This window comes from Anser brachyrhynchus, assembly GCF_964034855.1.
Source record: "Anser brachyrhynchus genome assembly, chromosome: 14".
NCBI lineage: Eukaryota > Metazoa > Chordata > Aves > Anseriformes > Anatidae > Anser > Anser brachyrhynchus.
In genome coordinates this window covers 17334000-17356223 of record NC_137709.1, presented here as the reverse complement: position 1 = coordinate 17356223, position 22224 = coordinate 17334000, and the positions used below count along the sequence as shown (strand labels likewise).

Sequence of the window (22224 nt, the reverse complement as noted above, 5' to 3'; positions counted from 1 at the left end):
GGCATTTACTCATCTTCTAGGAAATAAGCAAGTCAATCAACATGATTTGATAGACTATATTTATTTATTTATAAATATAGTAATAAAGTTGAATACGTTGTAAATTCAGTAACAGAAATGTGATCCACAATGTTCTGTTTATAGTGACATCTAGTGGCGAAGGCTTCTTCTGACTAAGTGGAAGAACACAGTACAAACGTGCTAAAACCTGTTAAAAATAAAACGTTGCATGAAAATTAAAGAATGAACTCTCTGATGATGGGAAATGGTACTGACCTTAGAGCTATGCATTAATTTACAGCAGATCTGTCTTGAAAATCCTTTTCAGAACAGTTCTTGTATTTGTATGCATGTTACATACAAATCACGCACATATTTTTACCAGTAATCTTCCTGATCTGTCTTTTCAGTCAATGAAACATAAGACAGTAGTAGCTCTGCTTGTCAGATGAGGCGAAAGGCATGCTATTTTTGAAAGAACGACAGTGGTAGAGGAGTGTGTATGAATACCTCGTATCTGAGCAAATGGAGTTAAATGAAACTGTACCAAAAGATGAGTTACTCTCTTTTCCCTCTCTGCTGCCATATTCATATTCAAGATTGGCTTTTAAATGCACCAAATGGTGTATTGCTGTAAAAAAGGAAATAAAAAACAAACAAAACAAAACTTGTATAGGGATAATCTGATTGCAGTCGCTTAGACCCAGCGAACTGAAGGCCACAGATCACTGTGATGATCAGTTTGAAAGCGTCATGTGAGGACCAGGTTTTGGCAGTCAGGATGATTTTCAGTTCATGTATCTTGAGTTTTTTCTGGTGGAGATCGAATCAGAACCAAACTTATGCTCAAGGAAGTACTACATATTTAAGAGTTTCACCTGGCCTCACCAGGCGAACAGCTTATTGCAAACCATGTCAGCTTTCTGTGTGCTTTCCCTCAGTGTTCTAAAGCAACTTAAAAAAAAAAAAAAATCAATTGAAATATTGCCTTTTTTTTTTTTCCTTCTCTTTACGTACCACCTGGAATTAGAGAACTGGTTTAGAAATAATGGATTTGAGGGACACACTTTGCTGTTAGGAAGATGATAGAGGCATAGAATAAAATTCAGAATTGGTTCTGCATGAAGTCTTCTAAATGGTCTGCATTGAAGTGATATGATGTTATTTCAAAAATCCTTTGTTTGGAAGATCCTTTTATCCTCTTCCCCGTCTCCTCCCCCCTTTGATATTTTTGTAGTAAGCTGAAACCTTATGCACGTTTCTATATGCAGATTGAAGAGGTAGGAACCACCATTACAAATAGCATGTTCTTTTCTGTCCCCATAAAAAACTTAAAATACCTTTACAGAAAAGTATGGCTTTCGATCCCTTTCCCAATATAAATCAGTACTGTTTTTCCTTGTTTTTTCTACGTGAAAGAAAAACTTGCTTTTTCTACGTGAAACCACTCTAGATGAAAATACAATATTCCTTGTAAGATTTCTTTTTTTCTTGGTTACCCAAGTTTTTCAGTGATCCAATGTGCCTAGTGTAATCTAGGATTTGTCCTACAGGTCGCTGATAGTTTTACTACAATCCCATCTGTGTGTATCTAGCCACAACGTTATTGTGTGGTGGAAGTGTTAGGGAAAGATAGGATTGATTTTTAAATCTATAATTGTCTGAAACATATCTGGCAATTAAGAAGGAAATCTTAAAAACAAACAAACAAAAAAAAAACCTTTAAATACATGCTCCCTCTTAAGACTGCAGAAAGATACAAGGAAGATGGTAGTGGATATGTGGATAAGAAATAGAAATTATGGAAATTTCACTGAAAGTATTTAATTTTTGTGAACAATTGAATTTGCAGTTTCTTAGAAGTTATACTTTCTTACCCTTGTTTTGATATGCATTCCTCATATAGCTTGCATGTTTTCTGACTACTGTAAAGGTGTTGGTTAAGCAAAACTATAGTTGGGGTCAAACTTAACTGGCATTCTGGGGTGTTGTGGTTTTGCAGTGCTGGGGGGGAAGACCAAGGAAAGACCTGAGGAATGTACATGAATTTGCATCCTTTATCCTGAGAAAAGTATTGTTACCCTTCTCTCTATACTAGTAGGTGTTTGAAGTTTGGTCTGTTGGTGAAAAGGAATTTTAGTCTCTAGGAAGAAGTACCTGGACCATTTAAATGAAAAAGTAAATATATATGTATTTGGGAAAGATTGTGATAGAATTTCTTCTTCCTGTTTTCTAAATAACTTGAAATATTGTACAAAACTAACCATTTGCATCTTTCAGTACAACAAGGAAGATGAAGTATTTTTCTAATAAAACAGGGAAAAGAAGCAGAGTTTCTTGTAAACATAAAAACTACTTTAAAATGGCTGTGTTACAAGCCTAGCTTCCAGTTCTTAAACAGAAACAGTTCCACACAGAGCCAAATGAAAGTTAAGGAGAATGTATGGAGATCCGCAGGCTTGAAAAACTTAAGTAGTTGTCAAGGTTCATTGCAATGTTGCTGAGGTTTGTTTCTCTGGAGTTAGGCACTGATAAACTTGCCTCAGAGAGGCCTGGAAAAATAACATAAATCTTAAAAATCCAAGTCTGCTGTGCTTTGACTTATCCTTTCAATCCACATTCACAGCTGGACTCCAGTAGATATCAAAGTATCCCAGCTGCTCGGCAAAGCCACCAAACACCATCTCTTCATACAGGACTCCTTTGAAAAGCGTGAGAGGAAGAGAAGGGGGGAAAAAAAAGTTCTAACTTGACATGCTAGAAATGTAAAAGAGGTGGAGAAGCAATGCAGTTCTGGTAACTGAAATCTATGGGAATTGCATGTTTGATTCCAAAAGCACAGCTGTGTGTTAGGAGTCTGGGTTACTAGCAACTCATCAAAGTAATATACAAATATTGACTGCATTTTAGAGAAGCAGCTGTGAAGTCACACTTGTAAATGCTGAAAAAGTAAACTTGGACTCTAACGCTTCAGCAATAAGTATCATTGAAAGAGACTTTTTAACCAAAATTCATAGAATCATATAATATCCCAGTTGGAAGGGATCCACCAGGATCATCAAGTCCAACTCCTGTGTCCCCAAAGGACCACCCCCAAAAAAAATGTTGGACCATGTGTCTGAGAGCATTGTCCAAATGGTTCTTGACCTCCAGCATGCTCGGGGTTGTGACTACGTCCCTGGGGAGCCTGTCCCAGTGCCTGACCACCTCTGGGTGCAGAACCTTTCCCTAACCCCCAGCCTGACCCTCCCCTGTCCCAGCTCCATGCCGTTCCCTCGGGTCCTGTCGCTGTGCCCAGAGAGCAGAGCTCAGCGCTTGCCCCTCGCTCCCCTTGTGAGGAAGCTGTAGTCTGCGATGAGGTCTCCCCTCACTTGTTGATGCTTTTGATATTTATAGGCATTATCGGTTTTATTGATCTTTAAAAGAAAAAGTGCTTTACAAAAGTAGTCTCAGAAAGGATCAACGCACAGGACAGGAAACAGTCAGTTGCAAGATCACTTCTAGTTCTGCTGTTAATTACAGTTCCTTATGTTGCACTGCTACTCAAGATAAAACTTGGTCAGGCATACTGAATTGTCCAGGACTTAGTGGAGACCGTGAAGCTTCATGGAAAACTGGAATGACAAACTATACTGCTGCTGTTAATACTGAAGTTAGGTACAAGGTGGCTGAAAAGTGTGTATGCCACCTTGGACTAAATCAGTGGTAATTTCTGCTCTTTGTCATAGTTCTTTCTGTAAGATAGGGAAAATGTTGTTTACTTAGTTTATAAGCTCTTTAACATTTTCTGTGATCCTTTTCTTGTTTGATGGTATCTTGATACAACTTTTAATAGAAAAATTAGCATCTGTGGATTCCTTTTTATGTCAGAAATTGTTTGGTCACATTTCAAACAGTAGGGAATTCACTTCAGTTGGACAAAATCCCTAATGATACTGATAATGAATCAAATCTGTAGCTGGAGCACACTTTCATGGTTGTTCAGATTTCAATTAAATACATTATTGTCAGGTAGGCTGCGTTAAGGCTGCTAATTTACTTTGTTCTGTATTTTTCAGCTACCTTACCTCCAAGGCCTTGCTCAGTGCTTCAGTGTCTGTATGTTTTCTTACCTTACGAAAGTGTAAAGTACTTGCATGTCTTTCAATTGTACCCTCAGCAGAAAGCAGCAGGAAAATCAATAGGGAGTCATTCTGTCCGACACTTCAAGAAGCAATATTGAACAACTTATCTTCTTCCTTTGTCTGATGATGTAGAAATAAGTGGTATCAAAAATAAAAGGTAGTATATTTGCACATTCAGGAATTAACACTTTTTTTTTTTCTCCCATGATAACAGTGGTATACTTGGAACAAATTCTGCTTTGGTAACACTTGTGCAAATCTACCAAAATTAACTAATTGCATTATGTTGTTTGCTTTCACGTACATTTTGCATCTTGACTACAGCTGATACTTTTATAAAAGTGTAAGGTTTCCCTGTGAAATGTGATGTGATAAGCACACTGAATTTGAATGTGTTGTGCTCCACCATCATTGGCTAAGTACAGAAGTTTACCATTAGGATGGTTAGGCTAAAATAGCTTAAGATATGTAGCATAACTGTGCATTGCATTTAATTTGGGTTGGATTATTCTAGTCTCACGACAAGTGCAGCTTCTTTGAGTTGAATTTTTAAAAATTCTGTTTTAAAAGCACTTCTGCAAGAGCTAGCTGAGGCTCATTGTGATTCCCAGTCTTAATCTGAGTATGAAGCAAACTGATGTCAACGGCAAACTCTTGGCACTGTATTGGTTATTTTAAAGATGCAAACAGCCATTGTTGAAGATATTTTTATGATGATCTTCCCCCCTCCGTCCCCTTCCCCCCCAGTAATTACTAACTGAGAATATCACAGCAGGAATTACTAGTTGAGGATGCTAAGATGTTCCTAATGCAGTGCTGCTTAGAAAGGTAATATCACTTATGTAATATTTAAGCAGTAATATCAAAGCTTTTGAAATGGCACTAATAGTATTAACGCATCTAATAATAACCTTCTAGATAAATAGTTATAAGAAGGCAGAGTTATGAATGAGTATGGGAGTTGGTCTCTATTTGTAAGCCATAATGAAAAGAAAAATACACTCCATTCCTGATCATAAAGTTAATCCACATTACATTTTTCAGTATTATAAAATGCTATAAATAAGTATATGTTTTTAAAGTAGACAATTAAGTATGAAATTGCAATACTTAAAATAGAAATTCACAGGTAAACGTCTCATTAATGAAACAGCCATAAATATATAAGCACAAATAAAAGAATTAGAGATTTTGGTATTTCTAGGATATAGATGCATACTGTGTGCTTTGTTATATTATGGGTTGTTTTTCATTTGTTTCTGTAATTATTTGGCAAAACATACTGTTGCGTTCTACCTGAATGTTCATGCCTCTGCCTTTCATGTTGCCTCTCCTGACTAAAAGAACGTGCTTTAAGCTACATATGCTTAACTTGAGTAAATGACTCTGATGTATTGACAAATCATGATGAATACACATCTGAAGAGAAGCATGGAAAATTTCACTGGTACTTCCACCTGCCTTGATGTACTAATTTTCTTTGTCATGTCTTTAACATATGTTTTGGTTCCATTTGTGTTCTTTGCATTTTATTTTTTGATAACATTAACAAGATTTTTTTCTAAACGTAGAGAGGAAAAGCATTATGAAACAGATGTTACTTGTTTCCAAGGCACTCTGAAAACCTGTTTGTCAATTTATAAGGGTTCTTTAAACAGTTCAGTAAACAGATCACAAGTTAGCCCAAAGTTTTTTCTTTACTGTATGTGATGTCTATAGTTCTAATGATTCAAGAAAGTACAGTGTAGTAGTGAAATGTGAAGGTTAAGAATGAAGAATGTTGCGTAAATAACATCATCCTTTCACACAAAAGCAATAGCGATCTATTTCAGAACAGATCTCTCCTTACCTTTAGCTGTTAAGACAAGGAAAGTTACTTCCATGTCCTAGCTGTCATCTGGATTCCTCTACACATCTTCTGCTTTTCTTATTCCAAGACTTTCCTTTTTTGCTTTCATATCTAGACATAGGTGATGAATATGTGGAAAATAAATACAGCACACAGAAGCTTACCTGTTTAACCGTATATTTTCCTGGATGACTTGTCAAAACAAACTGTTTGCAATCTTTTCTGTAATAGCTTTTAGTATGAGTTGTCCATGTTTTTTTGCTCTGTGCTTTCTCAGTTTACAGGAAGTACAATGGCATTCATAAAAAATAAATTATTCTAAAATATGTAGTGATACATTCTTGTAAAATATATACCAATACAAAACTAGAAGCCTTTTACTTGCCAAATCCCCTGTGCTTAGTTAGAAGCTCAAATAGTTTCTAAGGCACTCCAGTTTAAATCAGATTGTCTCCAGATGTTTTGGTACAGTGAATGGTGAGGCTCAAATTCACTTTTAATGAACCATATTTTAATGTCAGTCTCTCCTGTCTACCTAAATGACAAAGAGCTCATCTGACTTTGTAATGAATCCCACAACTGTATCAGTTACTGCATCTCTGTCTCTGCATTGTGTTGGTCCATGATTAGCAGTAGGTTGGCAGTCTAAGTAAACTGCCTTGAAGGTTTATTACCAAAGCTGCAGCACTTGAAGAAATGACATCCAACACAACAGGAGGTGCTGGAATTTCTGCTGAGGAGAACTGTAGCTGTAGGTGGGAGATGGGTAAAAAAGGCTAAAAAGTACAAAGCAGAACATGAAGAAATAATCAGCAGAAACAATAATCATAAATGAACTGTGTAATGCATGGTTCAGACACTAATCAAGTCTGATTAGACTATATATGCACTTCTTGTTAGTGTGCGAAAGACCAGTATGAGTGATCAAGAAGGTGTATAAATCAGCTTTAAAAAAAAAAAAAAAAAGCTTGCGAAAATGAAAGGAAGACTGTAGCGATAGCTTTGATACATAGAAAAGTCCAGTGTGTGTGTGTATGGAATAAGAACACAGTAGAAGAAAGTGCAGGGTGTACTGAGATGCACATAAAAAATTAAATTCTGTCAGTATGTTGTCTACATAGCAACAAATGCTACGTAAGAGACAGCTTGGAAGTAAGTCATAAAAAGAAGGATGTAGAGAGTGAAGACTGACAGATTAGAAAATGAAGCAGAATTAACGTTGTGTTTTCAAAGGAAGTACCAAACAAAAAATCAATACTATTTTATCTTTTTGGAAATAACGATGTATTGGAGCATGCTAATCAATGATCAATGGTTATGACAGATTTGAAGGAAGAAGGATGAATCTCTGCCTCTAGCCTTGTGCTCAGTAGTGAAGGACATACTGAAAGTAAATGCTAATTGAGGAACCAATCTGAAAAGAAACAAGTAGTGAGATTGTAATTTTTCATTGGACTCTTAATTTTTCTTAAAAAAATTTTTTCTTAATTATAAAATTTTTCTTAATTATAAAAGACTCTTAGCATACTCTTTCCACTGTACACTAGTGACATTTTTAGTGATCATCAACTCACCTGTTTCAGATGCTGCAAGTAATCATGATCGTGTCAAGTAATAACCTCTTAAAGTGTATTCAGGGTTTTGTTTTCTTTTCAATGGAACGTTGTTCCTCCTTTGTGTGGGTACTGTACTCTGATTTCTAACTGTAGTTACCTCAGTCCAAAAAGAACTTGAATTTCTCTTGGAGATTTAATATTTTGGGGTCTATGCTATGTCAGATCTCTGCAGTGATTTAGGACAAATTCATCAAAACATGGTTTATTTTATTTATCAAGTAGAATATGAAATAGTGGCACTATGAATGTAGGCCAAGCGTTTGTCCCATTTGGCATTTCCATTGAAATCTGCATGGATTGCTGTGGTCCAAGTGAGCATTTGTACCAACCTTTCCACTCACATGTAGCAGCAGACGTTTCAAGAACTTGTCTGTTTCAAATCCCACAGGACCTGACTAATATCAGATTTATCTTTCTTTTCCCTGTGTGTACAGTAAGTGTTATAAAGGCGGTGGGATCTGTGCTGGCTATGGCTGGTTAAAGCCTATTTGTTTCACTTTAATAGAATGTTGCTGAATCTTACACAGATAATGTTTGTAAATGTTTTCAGTAAACTGTGGAAAAAATGTAATGCTTTTCCTGCTGGGTAGATCTCAGGCAACAGCTGCAATGAAAGTCTTTGTAGCTTTTAGTCACATAGAACTGAGAATATAAACTGACTTGAATTTGAGTCTTGCGTTATAAAAAAAAAATAATTAAATAATCTATCAAGGGAAATTTCTATCCAATTTGAGGCAAACTGCCATTCACTGCAACATTGACCTCTGCTGGGAATCCTATCCAACAACTTCTTGGTTACATGTGATGTCAGATTAGAATGCATTTTCTACACAGAGTACCAGATAATCTAACATGACCTTAGAGCAGGTGTTGGGAATCAGTCTGAACTTCAAGAGGGTTTCTTCGAGGACTTAATCTTCCCCTGTAGTCAATTTTGTACAGATGTGCCAGTATACTTACCTGTGGGACCTGTAGGGAGGCCTGGACTTTGAGGGTTGCAGCTTGCATACATGCACATTTGTGCAAGCAGAGAAGGGATCGCCTTTTTCACCAGGTCAGAAATATTGGAAGTCGTGATGTTTGTTACGTGGCTGTGATCTGTGTGAAATTGGGATGCTGTACAGAGGATGCCTCTGTGTGCTGGAAAAGTCCCAAAGAGACGGCACCCCACCTCAGGGACAGGCAGCCTATCTTCAAGCACGCTTTGAACATCCTCAGTTGGAAAGGGTCAGCTGCATTAGGTTGGGCATGTTTGAGATTGACTGGCTATGCATGTGTCCACCCAACTTGCAGGAAGGATGGCAACTCAGGAACATCCTTCAAGGATTTTTCTCATTCAGCTGACTATTTTGTGTTTTTATGTGAAGAACAGAACACAGAGTTGAAGCAGAGTACAAATATCATTGCGCAGAGCTTCAGTGTTGGGGGGCAGGAGGATGGAGCGGAGCATGCCAGGTAAAAGATGCGTACATCAGTAGTTGTAATTTGGAAAACTTCTTAGATGGTAGCATGATAGCATCAAAAAAGTTGGCTTTCTGCAGACTTGACTGGCTATCTGTACAGCTGCTGAGGTTGACTTTTCCATATATACTGTGGCACTGCCATCCTCAAATACAATGGACATGAATGACAAGAATGATAAAAAAACACAGTATGTTGAGGCACTTCAGTGAACCCAAACGTCCTTAAATGTTTTTGCTTATTAGCTTCTGCTTTTACTGTAAGCTGTTTTCTAGCTGGCCATACCAGCCATATTTGCCTTATGCTTGTAAGTGTTGGGGGGAGGGGGATGATAATAAATGGTGTTTAAGTGATTAAGTTTTGAACAGTAACATCCTAGAGAACACAGAACATCTACAACCACTCATAAATAAATAAATAAATAAACCACTCTGTCTTGGTTGCAGAAACCTAAAGGAAATAGAAATAGCTTTTGCTTACCCTATGTTTATTACATGTCTTGTGTTACTCTTATTAAATTTCTGTCTAAAATTCAGTTGCCTATTCAGTAAATGCTAGCATTAGTCAGATTTCTTAGATGAAAGAAATATTGATTTGTTCTGACTGAGAAGAGAATCAGTTTCTCCAAGGTATGTGAAAAATACTCAGTTGAAGACTTTATTCTGTAAGCTTCTGCTTGAGCACTGTGTGTGTCCGTGAAATGTGTTATATGTGATGAGTGAACCAGGGATGCCTAAGCAGTGAAAACAGTTACTTTATTTCAACACTTACTCTAGAGTACCTGTATACCAACCTCTGTAAATAATGTCATGCTGAATGCAAACTCCCCAGCTATGTTCAATCAAATAAACAAAAGTTGAGTAAATAAGACTATGAAAAACAGTAGTCTGTTTTATTCTTGGAATGGTGTTTTTATTAGACGTATACAGAAGCTAAAAATATAATTTATATTGTCACAGGGCAGAAATAAAATTACAAAAGGATACAGTGCTCAGTGTACTGTATTCCATTCACTTTTTGATTAACCCTGGAGAATGTTTTGGAGGGCTATACTCTTTATCTTGAATTGCCTCATAAGTTAAAGGTAGTGAAAAAGGACTGCTATGCATCTATGCTGTTATTTCGTTGATGCTACCCTTTCACAAGATTTAATGCAAGGTCTCCTCCTTCAATGGAGGACGCTTTTTGCTGCAGCAGCAAGGGAAGTTTTATTTCCACTCAGGCAGGATGCCTCATGGAGAGATGCCATATGGGAATTGTGTATTTTTAGTGTCCTCTGAGCCTATTCCAAACTTGTAGAAATTGGATGTTGAGGGAGGGGCTCCTTGGCTTACAATTGAGGGCCTCATTACTTCTCAAATGAAGAAGATTAATCACTTACTGGCTCCAGTAGTTTGCTGCAGTCTCACAGTTGAGTAAAACCCGGGTTGTTAGTCTTGTGTCATGTTTTTTTTAATTATTATTATTATTGTTGGTTGCTTTTGTTTGTTTGTTGGTTTGCTTGCTTGTTTTCCTTAGATTTCTTTGTTTTTGTTTAAGAGGAGCTGTTAGAATGTTTTGATAGGACTGAGTGTGAAGTGATAGACATAGTAGTTGATGAAAGTAAGGGGCTTGTTTCTTAAAGAAATAAGGCTTGGGAGAGAATAGTGTCTCTGAACCCCTGCTGGTTCTTAGTAAGCTCTCAATAGGTAACTTCGTTTCAACCCAACTTGGTTTAAGAGTGCCAAGATGGCGTTCTTCTGGGAGTTTCAGGACCTCAGACCTAGCTGTTTAGAGGAGAAAGATCTCGCTGGCATTTGTATTAATAGCATTTGGATTGCTTAGATAATTAACTGCTACTTATATTTACCTGCACATATTTAATGCTTGCTTCAGGCCCCAGGGACCTTATTGGGCAGAAGTAGCTGACTTGATGTAGTCAGACAGATGAACTATGAGACATACCTATCTTGCATGAGGCATGAAGTGACCTTTCAGTACCAGCAGACCAACCTTACTCTTTCTTCCATAACGTGTTTTGTCTTATCAGGAACACTGCAAGCAAAATGTCACATCTATGTTCTACCATATTTCCCACCTATAAATCAGGTGAGAAGGTAGAATTCGTTATTTTGTGTTTTATCTATTGAGTTCTGTATTTCTTCTGGTTTCTGAGCCCTCAACAAAGTGGATGTACTTATGTTCTTTTCCTTGTAAACAAAGTAGAACCGTCTTATCAACGCTGTCCTATACTCCAGCCATGCATACTGCTTTCAGCTGTGTTTGTGCTAACCCTGTTTCTAACATGAGCAGCCATAATCGAGTTTGTGGTGATAAAGACACTTTTCCCTCTCTAACTTGTCTTTACATCAAAATCATGGAGCAGGCATATTAGAGCTCACAGTATAGCTGGCCAGAATGGGATGCTTTGCTGCAAGCCTGTGCCCTCTTTTATAGAACTACAATATATATATATATATATATATACACACACATATACGTACATATACATATATTCTGTAGAACTATATATGTGTGCGTGTATGTGTATATACATATATATATGTATGTTATAGAACTGACATTGAAATTTAATTTGGACCTGTTGTTATTATCAGAATCAGTAATTTTCCCAGCTGTGTCAGATGACTAAATCTCTCCTTCTGATACACTATATGGGGAAGACTGAATCTAGATCTTCCAGGCAGAGCAGGAATGTATCATCCTCGTGGCTATGCAGCAACAGAACATTTATTATAAATACTAATATAGTTGTTTAAGTTTTAGTGACTTTCTTCTGAACGTTTAAAGGCCATTGAACCTATCACAATCCTCCTTCCATTCTCCCTTCTCATGAGATAAAAACAGGCTCACTGTAATGATTTAAGCATCCTCTTTGGCAGCGTCATCCCTGCTAGGCCATTGCATGCACCCACAGTTTGAGGGTTGGAAGGGGAGCCTTCATGCTTCAACTTCTGATTATTTTGTTATCCTCTTTTGATTTCTTTCTCATACTTTGCTCAGTTATCCATGTTGTGTGCCACAGGTTAGCACTTTATCATATTTGAGATATTATATAATGCAATCAAATCTCCCGTCCTTCATCTCTGATACTTTATATTTTGACAGTATTACATTTTACCTGATTTTTTTTTTTTAAAGGTTTAAAACTTCATATCCAGGTTTGCTGGTATTGTTTCCTGTTTGATCTTCTGTTACATCTAATTTAGTGTGCTAGCAAATGCAGCTTAGTTTGTAAGGTCTGTTTTTATTCTGTTGTATGTGTTACCTATACTGACCTTGACTTGTGAGCATAGAGATGAGCTTGACTCCAGCTCAGTCACTAGTCAAAAGGAAGCACTGCTGAATTCATGGATAACAGTACTTGTGGTTGTGTTCTTGTTGCATATAGCTCCTTCCCCTTATTTTTTTTACCTTCCTGTATAATTTTTCTAAAATCTTCAGATAGAAACACATTTAAAAATCTATAATGTGCTAGATAGAACATATTTTCAAATACCTAAAGAGTGTAGTTGCCTGAACACTTGTCTAACTTTTGGTATATAACTGTTGGTCTTATCAAAGATATTATTTCTGTGTTTAAATCTGGTCTGCCTAGTTATAGATAATCATGATACAGATGATCATGGCAATAGCACAGTTATATAGATTGTATTAGATACAATTTAAAGTGTTTTAAAGTAAATTTAGGGGTACATAATAGTATTTCTAACTTTATTGCAGGAAATGTATGCAACTGGTGAGAAGATATTCTATGCTTTCAACAAAGAAACTTACATTTAATCTAGGCAAAGCAACATGTCACTTGACATTTTGCATACATCTAGTGGGAAAAGCTAGTGCATGAATGAGTATGTTTGCTGCATTTTGCGAAAAGAGATTTACATATCAGGAAAAGAGGAAAATGTCTTACCAACCTTTTTTTTTTTTTGGAAGATAATTACACATTTTTAAGAGGATAATGTATAATACAATACAGAAGATGATGAAGATAATGCATGAAAGCTATTTATGCTTTTCTACTTCCAAAAAATCTTTTCATTGTCTATCACATACACGCTTGTATAAGGAGAACTGAATTTAAAGTTGACCCTGTACTAAGTAACAGCCAGTCACTTCCTGTACAAATGGGAAAATAATGTCTGTGTTCAAATGCATAGATTTAGTGTGTGGTATATGCAAAGTCAAGTTTACAGCTTCCAAGAGAGAAGGCAAATTTTAACATGCATATTACAGACTTGAAATGGATGCCCATACATGCATACATGCCTGTACATGCTATAGTGTATGCATGCATATGTATTTATTGGAAACTTCAAGAAACAATTGACTGGATACATGCAATTCAGTGCAATTATATCAACTTGTTCATATCTGGGATCTTATACAAATAGCTTACACTATATAAAATATTTTATTGCTGATGAGGGGACAAAATGAATGCCTGTGCGGGTGTAAGGCCAAAAGCAACCCTGATACCTGTTACCGTGGGAAGATTTTGTAAGATACACTTCATTTGTCTCTACTTGTTTCTTATACTTATTTCTGTGCATTGCTTCTTCAGCAGAAGATTGAAGTGTCAATGCTATCTGATGCTATTTAATCAGGGAGGAACCAGCAGTCTGAAGTTCATGGTCTTGACTTCAGATGAAAACATATTTTTTTAAATTTATTGTTTATTTATTTATTTATTTATTTTGTAGCAGCTTAAAGATCTCTTAAGTGAAACTACATTAGTGGGAGTGTTAAGATAAATTGCTCAAGTGTTAGTTTAGAAGTTAGTGCTGGCCAGTTAGCTTTTCCTGTCACCATTCAACACTTCATACGCCTGAGTTTCTTTCCGTTTGCATATTCCCTCTCTCTTGCTCCCCTATGAAAAATTAAGATGATATGACAGGTAGCTCACTCCTGAAATTTTAGTTAACAGATGCAATGGTAATTGGTTTTATCTCGTAATTCTGCCTACAGAGTTCTTTTTCAGCCCCTGTTCCCTTACTTTCTGGTAAGTCTCAGGGAAGGGTAGCTTTCAGGATGTGATTGTATGTGAGAGAACTGTCACATCTGGTAGGAACAGTTACTGTGTTGCTACAGCAAGAACAACCATGAATGGATTATTCTAGCCAAAAGTGCAAGACCTGTGCAGGTACCAGAAACGGTACCATGCACCGAGCTATGGAGGAAACAACAAACACTAGGAAGAAGAGGGTTATTTATTTGTCATCTGTGGTGTGAAGGATTATTTTCTGACGTCTCCCAGTAATGCAGCTAAGATGCTTTTATTTTCCTCTGTCTCTTTTGGTGGTGCTGGAGACTTCATGCTGCTATAATTTGGGAGCTTTGTGTAATTTGGACTTTGTTTCTCCTGCGTAATTGTTCTTTGTAGGGAGTCTTACTCATTGAATGTGACGTACTGCTTCAAACTCTTCTCTCCAACAGCTTTATTTTTTTTTAAAAAAAAAAAAAAACCTTCACATTCCTTCCCTCTTGAATCAGTATGAAATGCAGAATATTGCAAGGCTTCTTTAGAATACATTGTTTTAATGATACCTGTTTTATTGTGGACTTTTTTTTTTTTAATTTGATCGTAACTACAAAATTATCTTAATGTTTTAGTTTGAAAGGTTAATGACTTCGGGTGATTTCTTGTTGCTGTTGTCTGTTAATTCCTCACAAATATTTAAGGATCAGAATAAACATCATGCACAAAATCTTTTTTTTTTCTTTTGACTGACAGATGGTCTTGCTCAGTGAATCTGAAGAAGCTGTGTTTCTTAGCATGCATATTATTACAGTGAAGAAAAAAAGTTCCTTAGCTTCTATTTTATCTCTTGGTTTTATGGGCTCCTGCCTGCAATTGTAAGAAAAGCTTCATCACGGAGGTAAAACATATCAAAAGAAGTGCTGGCTCTCAAGATTGTTCTTAAAATGATTTAAACTGTCACTGAGAGAGATAAAAGTGAATTCAAGGTGTTAAATTATCTATAGCTTAATGTGGGAACTTTGTGACGGGATTTTTTTGCTTTAGTTGAATAATCTTGGTTTATTCCAAATAAATGAATCCTTTATGTGGATTTTTTTTTTTTTTTTTGCTAATTGTAACCCTGTTTTTGTATGATCATTTAGATCAAACACATAGAGGTATTCAGAACACCAGTAGTCTTAAGACTGTTTTATTTTACTTGAGATTACATAGCTGGTTTCCAAGTGGATCTTTCAAATTATTTTTTTTTTGTTTTATTTTTACTGTGCATACAGTATTATGAACATTCTGGAAGTCTGGTGTTAGTGCACACTTTGACCTGTTCAGAAAACTCTTAATTTTTTACCCTACACTGAAATGTATAAATAGTCTAAGTAAAAATCATGTGGGGTACTTACCTATTTCAAGTTAGTACATATCTGAAATAGCGTGTGGAATTATGTAAACTTGTTTTACACAGTGCTAGGGAGAGTAAGTGATCTTACAATCAGTAGATTGTAAGAGATCAGAGAGTAGTGAAGTTATAATATTGGAATATTGCTCCATTCATGATGAAATTATTTCAGGGCATTAGTATTCAAGCAGATCTGTAGAATGGAGGATACAAAAGGAAAAATACTTAAAAGGACTCTTAAGCAGAGATTCAAGTCAGCAGTGCTCTGACTAGCCCTCCTTTCACAAGTGCTGATAGCAGAAAGAATAACTAGAACTAGGAGCTTACAAAGCAAATGACTGCATTGGTGTAGACCCAGGTCAGGACAAATTGGAAGAGCATATTAGTGTCTTTTAACTTGAAAAAAAGAGCACGTTGTGCTTTTACTTGGTTTCACAGAGAAAGAAGTTGATTCCTTTACGTTAAAATTCACAGTTGGGTTACAACTAGAAACCATAACTATAAGGAGGAAAAAAAAAACAAAACAGGACTCCATCTTCAACTGAAGTAGTTTATTAAGCCTCATAATCTCTAAAGTATTACGAATGTTCAGAAACGATTTTAAATAATAAAATTTGATTTTTTTTTTAATTTAGGAATATTTGTTCAACGTATTTAAAGGTAACTGAATCAAATTTGAAGTGCTTAATTTTTTATATGACTCCTTTAATTTATTAGGGGTAATGGATTTTTGTATAAATAGAGAAATTTATTATAACGTGTAGCAGATATTTCTTGACCATATCTACTGTCTCAAGTCCCTCTTTTATTCTTTGCTGCTGTAAACTGATGTGTAGAAATGCCATAAGAGCCTTATAGTGCCTCACTTCTGACTGCTGTCCCCAAAGCCATGTATGTCCCAGAACAATTCAGTGCATAAAAATCATATTGGTAGAATATCTGTGTATTCAAAGTGAACCTGAATTTATTGACACTGCTCTGTTTACTCAGAAATATATTTGCTCTTCCATTTGGAACTGTGGCATGCCTTTCAAATGTCAATATGACCCCTGTAAGATGACAGAAGTGTAAACATTTTGGTTTGGTTATTTGGCTTTGCATGGCACTGAATCTGGTCTTGCTCTTGACACTCCCTCTCAGGCAACATCCTCAAGGGGCTGTAGATTTCACTTCATAACAGTTCATTGCTTCCCTTGCTTCCTTTATAGAAACATCAGCAAACCAGTGTTTTGGTGGCAATTTCTAGATTCCCAAATCATTTTGACTCTTTGCTGTATCGTCACTCTTCATGTGTTCACAGCCTCCCCTTTTTAGACTCAAATAGCTACTTCCGTTTTAGGTATTCTGTTGAACTGAAGGTCTGCAAGGGATGATCCATGCTTTAGTGCCACTGTTTTTTATCCTTATAGTGCAGATAAGGAGCACATTTGACGGTCTCTTTCACAAGGTGCCTGACCATTTTAACAGCATTTTTTCCCACTACATTATGGCTTTAGGAATTAAAAGTGTTCAAGTTTGTCACTTCAGAAGTTTGCTGAACTCATACCTGCTATGGATCTTCATGTCATAAGCCAGCTAAGAGAATAGATTTGGCATGCAAAATTACCTGTCTAGCTGTTTGATTCTTCTAGCTATTTCAGGGAGGAAAAACAACAAAAAAAAGAGTATTAATCTAATCTAAATGTGCATTTTTTTTCCCTATTGACAGTTGAATTGATGATAGAAACTTATCAATTTCACACAGAAGAGAAAAAGACAGTTTGATTTTTATTTATTTATCTATTGCTTTTACCATAATGTGTTCTTCCATTTTCTATTTTTACAATGTAAAATAACCTCAACATCTTTGGTTTGTTGCTCTTAATTTGAGGACCATAACAGATACCTGTCTTTTCTATGTTAGGAGGGCAATTTATGTATTGAGAGAGAACTCTACATCCTTTTTCAGCATATTCTTGAGAAACATTAAAAGTCAATATGGTGTTGTTTTAAGGAAAACGCATCTAATACCAACAGCTTGACAGTACAGTGGTATTTAAAAGTAGGGGATTCTGGTATTTTGCTAATATGGGTCCATCTGCTTCCTGAGGTAGGAAATCAAACCGTTAAATGAATCAATAGGCCTAGCATACCTCCTGCATTCCTATTAATTTGGGAAAATGTTGGAATTATTTCAGAAAACTTCTGCATTTTCTGCATGTGGAAGGTGCTGTATGTCTGTCTTGACAATAAGATAATTTGAATTAGTACCTGCTAACATTCACCTTAAGGATTTTTTAAGGCTTTTATAGGGTTGGGGGGTATTATTATTGATATAGTTTAGTATTATTTCATATTAAATTGTATACATTTTCATATAAATGACTTAGGGCTAATATGGCATGCTGCTCTGACACACTGATTTTGTTAGTATACGTGTCATTTAAATCCTGGGCATCTAATTTGCAATTTTATTTGAGCATCTGGTTGTTGGTCTTCTGTAGACACATTTGTGGCTGTATTAGGGTGCAATTATATATAACCCTATTTTTGTGGCATAGCTGTTTTAAGGCATTCTTGCAACACTTGCTGTTCACTGGAACAGGTTGCCCAGAGAGGTTGTGGATGCCCCATCCCTGGAGGTGTTCGAGACCAGACTGGATAGGACCTTAGGCAACCTGATCTAGTGGGTGGAGTCCCTGTCTAGGACAGGGGTTTGGAACAAGATGATCTTTAAGGTCCTTTCTGACCTAAGCCATTATACGATTATATTTGAGTTTCTCCACGTAGTTATTTATTGGGCCATCCCTCAAATGGGAGAAGGGTATAATGAGGTTAGTAACAGCCCTAAATAGTCCAATAGAAATAGAGAGATTCTAGATTATATTTTTTTCTTTAAAATATAAAAAATATATTAAAAAATAAAAAATAAAAATAGAAGTGTCTTAAATTGGTCTTCCTAGTACTTAACTTGTTTTTCATTTTTCCAGATTTTTGCTTGTTTGTTTCGGTTATGATTTATTGACCCCTTAACAGGGTGTTCTCACAAAAAGTTGCGCTGGTACAACAAATAGGGGCAGTGAGCCTTAGTGTGGAGCAGTGACTCTACTCAGCCAATTTTGTCTAAATAGGAATGTGAAATGTATTTATTTTACTTTTTTAATACATACTGCCAAAATAAGTTTAGGGTTGTAGTGCCTGTTCCTAGTTTCTCAAACTCTGAGTTGAGCTTAACCCACCTGCACGTCCTACTCTGGTTTTTCTTCGGTGCTGTCAGTGCATCAGACTACACTATTCCTCCTCTGAGCATGCCATACATTATGTGACCCTTGCAATTTCCAGCTATGGGAGAGGTAAATCTCTGATTGACTGACCCACTGGCAACCAGTGATAAACGTCACATTGCCACCTGTTCATTGCTTACCAGCTCTTGTGACTGATCAAGCTAAGTAACTGTCCTCCCTAGTTCAGCATTCTGAGTTGCTTATCTCTTTCTGTAAGTGACACACAAATGTACTTTGTTAAAATAAATAAATAAATAAAAATCTTTCCCACTGTTCTCTTGTCTCAAAAGCTTCACCTTCTGTAGAACTGTTTAACTGTTGTACCCTTTCACTCAAAATATTTTTCTTTATTCACTTTCTTCCCAGTAGGATACGGCTATTTGTGTTTGCTTTGTGTTTACAGTTTTTAGGGACATCACTTTGGAACTGAAGAAAGAAGAATCAACAATTCATAGCAAGAAAGAGCATCATAACTTTTGGGTTTTGTTAATAATTATATGAACACTTTCAAATGACATTTTAAAAGTATTTAAATATTCATAGTTTCATAATTATTTTTATAATCCTGTGATGAGACCTGGGGGTGGGGGGGGCAGAGTATGTGCCTTTGTAGTAGTTAGGTGCAGTTGTTCTAGGTGGCCTATATTAAGAGTGTACTCATATCATAGTCTGGTTTGACTATGAGGGTTTTGCATAGACCAGAAATCTCCTTGGGTGCTATTTACCTCTGCAATTTCCATTTGTTGGCTCTAAATAATATGCTAATTCAAAAAAAAACACCACCAACAACAAAGCTGATGATACAAAGTGAAGTAAATAAATAAAAGCAACAGCTTCATATTAGAGAGAGGGTTGAAATTAGTACAGTGATGACCTCATACTGTGTTGGTTTTATGAGGTCAGTTCTTATCTCCAAAACCACATTTGTTCCATGCTTGACAATTGCATTGGTTTAAGAGACTCAGTTTTACTACTACTACAGAATTTTTAAAATTTCTGTCTCCTTCCTTGTGAGGCTGAATGGTCGTGCGATGTGTCTAAGATCACAGCAACTTCAACTACCATAGATTCAGGTGTCGATTGTTTTATTTAACTCTGGATGATTGTAATCTCATAAGACTGGAATAGATGGTAATCACTGAGCTGTGAAATTCTGTATGTCTGTGACTATTGTTTTATAAATAAAAATTCCTCACCAGAGGATTTTCTTTATAGCAACAATGGTGACTTCTAGTGTGTATTAAGAAACAGCTTGCTATATTCAAATTAGTCCTCCCTGAAAATATTAATTTTCAACTCCTCTGACACGGTTCATGTTATTTTACAGAAAGTGTTTTACATCTGAGCTGGTATTTTTTTCCCTGAACACATAGATGAAGGAGTAACATTTTAAGAAAAAAATATATACATATATATTTTTTTTTTTCTGAAGAGGATAGAGTACAATTCAGCTGTTAATGAGCACATATTTTATTTTAAAATAAATAAATAAATAAAACAAGATCAAATCCCTCCAAAGGAAGAAGAATATTAATATAAAAAGTTGAAGGCTAAGAAAAGAATTAGAGAAAAGTGGCTTTACAGAAGGAATGATTTAAAAAGAAGGGCTTCAGGAGCAAAAGAAAAAAATTTTTTATATCATGTGGCCTGATGTGCAGTGAGAGGGATTAAATTGAATATTGATTTTGGAAAGGTATGACTATGCTGTTAAAATGATGAAGATAAAGGGAAAAATTATATACAAGAAAACAAAGAGAGAATTGATTACTGAGGAGAGTTGCAACTGAGGGCTGTATTCACGTTGCCAGATTCTCAAGGGAGTCATAGTTTCTCCAACTGGCAGAAGCGCATTAAGCTGGTGATGGTGATCAAGGAAAAAAGTATCCAAGTAATTCATAGCAAGGGTGAGAATGTGAAGCTAATGATGAAGAATTTCCACCTAAAAAACCTTCAGCAGCAATAAAGAACTGATGTCCAGTTTGATGAAGGATGAAATGTAAGGTAGTAAAGAGTGTGGAGGTACTAGGGCATTTCTTAAGTTGGCCAAAAATAAGACAGATGATAGAATTAAGCCCTCATAATTAAAGATGTGTGATTTAATTCAATATAATGAATCTTAAGCAATCTAAATGATTCTTTTCAAAAACATAATTTAGTTTTCAGATGGTTTTTGAGAATTAACTAGCTAATGAGTTTTATGCTAGCCATATTGCAGAAGCATAAAAATCTTCAGAGCTGGTTTCTTTAGCAGTGGTTTCTAATATATGTAGAAATGGTTCAATTTCTACATGTATTTTATGTACGGTTTTTGCCTAGAAGTTCATTAGAAAAGGTTTATCTAAATTGCCCTTTAATTTTAGGATTGAGGAATCAGTTTCATAAGGGAACAGAGAGATGGGTCTCGAGTCCTGTCTCAAGGTGGGGCAGCGGTGAAATATTGCAACTAAAATGGCAGCAGAGTGCCAAAAAAAAACCAAACCCTCAACTCCTGTCTGATCAGACTTTATAGATGTGTGATAAGGCATTAAAAAGAAGTCTGAATTTCTGCTTCTTTATATTGTGTTAAAAGAGCCTAAGTCTTGAAAGGACTTCACTGCTTGGCCACAAAATTCAAGTCATCAGCTACTGCTTTGTGGAGGTGGTTTTTTTTTGTTTGTTTGTTTGTTTTCAGCACAAGAAATGATTATGTGCTCTTCCTGTACCATGGCTGAAACACAGCTTTTGTTTCAGTGCCTTCTCCCTTCCAAGATACTTATATCCACATCAGTTGTATTTTCAGCCAGCTGTAAGAGGTTGCAACACTTAAGTTTTCTTTTCAAACTGTGTTATGAGGCAGAAGATACTTTTGGTTCAGTAGACCAGAAGACAGTGGAAGAGTGTATTAGAGAGCATGATTTTATTATTGACAACCTTTCTCTAAACTAGTCTTCCAAATGTGAATGCTTTGTGGAAGAACAGAGGGATGATTTTTCAGACATTATTCAAAGACCTGCTGAGGGAAAAAACAAAAAAACCCAACCCTGATATATCACTAGAGATTCAAAGTCAAGGCATCAACCCTACCAACTAAGATTGTAATCTGTTTTTGCGTATTGCTAATTATATGTATATTCATACAGTAGTGCTTTTGGTGGTGTCAAACCCTGTACTAGTTGTATAGAATATCAGGCAACAATGCTAGATATTCATGGCAGCATCAGAAGGGCACAAAGATGTTATGTCCAACTGTAGGAGCTTGAATGTGTTGTTGGATCTCACCCAGTTCCTTCAGTTCTGTGCACAAATGAAGGTCTTGTTCCTTTAAACCCATGCTATGCAGACAGTCTCATGCTTCAGCAGCGTGAAGTGCTAGATGAAGGCTTGGAGCTGCAAGTGGAGAAACTAGAAGATGCAGTGAAGCCTGTGAACAGTTGCACTGCCCAGAAATATACTGTATTGTGTGTGGATTTCCCTTTACAAAAATAGAGGGGGAACAAATATTATTACCTCAGTCATCAGCTGCTGGCAAGCACATGGTATAGTGGCAGATATCCTAGA

The 22224-nt window shown here is 36.2% G+C and overlaps 1 protein-coding gene across 24 annotated transcripts in view; it reads left to right on the top strand.

The window, feature by feature from the left end:
- TENM2 (teneurin transmembrane protein 2) overlaps nucleotides 1-22224 on the top strand; it is a 1469731-nt gene that overhangs the window by 124282 nt on the left and 1323225 nt on the right. The window lies entirely within an intron of this gene.